A 956-nucleotide genomic window follows, 5' to 3' on the forward strand; every position below is an offset into this window, starting at 1 on the left:
ACACACGCACACACACACACACACACACACACGCACACACGCGCATACGCACGCACGCACGCACACACACACACACACACACACACACACACACGTCATTTTGGCACGCACTCGCACCCCCTTTAGCATTCAGATTTTCCTAGCCAGCACAGCGGCTCAGCAGGAAGTTTCAAAGTTTAATCACTGTTATTTGTACGGCCGATAGCATATTCCTTTCTGAAAACAAAGTGTGGCTTATCATTCGCTGCGTTTGCTGACCCACCTTTGGCTTTGTATTCTTCTTACACTTTGCATACCTGAGTGGAGCAGCAACCCACTTCAGGTTCCTTGTCTACATACCCGAACTGCAACATCTTTCTTGTATACTTATTTTCTTTAAGCAGCAAAAAAAAAAAGAAACTCTAACTGCCTTCCTGACCATGTCAATTAAGGCATATGTCTTGGTAATTACATATTCATGTGCAAATATCGCAGCCATCGCCCGCCATATTTCACCATAAAAGGCCGTGCTGGAACAGTTTCATGTGTAACCAACTCGATATGCTGCATTTCAGACAGTGATTTTATTATGATAGCGTAATTTTTATCTTTTGTGGGTGCTGTGTTGTATACACGGAACTCAGTCACGCATGTACAGTCATATCAATATCACACAATCAGCTTTCATTATTATTATTATTATTATTATTATTATTATTATTACTACTACTACTACTGGCCGCCGACTACTTGGGAAATATAAACGGGACGTATCGTCATGCTCGTTAACATGAAAAGGCTTGACCGTCCGGTGTGTGCGACGGGATTATGCGTGCTCTCCTTTATCCTACGTCCAGCGCCTCTACGCCAAGGAGTGGTTTGTCTCCGAATTCTTTTGTGTGGGTTGACCAGTGTGCTGACGAGGCCTTCTACCAGGAAACAAGAGATAATGAGGTTGCCGGGATGGTATAAGGTGT

This window comes from Dermacentor andersoni, chromosome 1 (genome assembly GCF_023375885.2).
Source record: "Dermacentor andersoni chromosome 1, qqDerAnde1_hic_scaffold, whole genome shotgun sequence".
NCBI lineage: Eukaryota > Metazoa > Arthropoda > Arachnida > Ixodida > Ixodidae > Dermacentor > Dermacentor andersoni.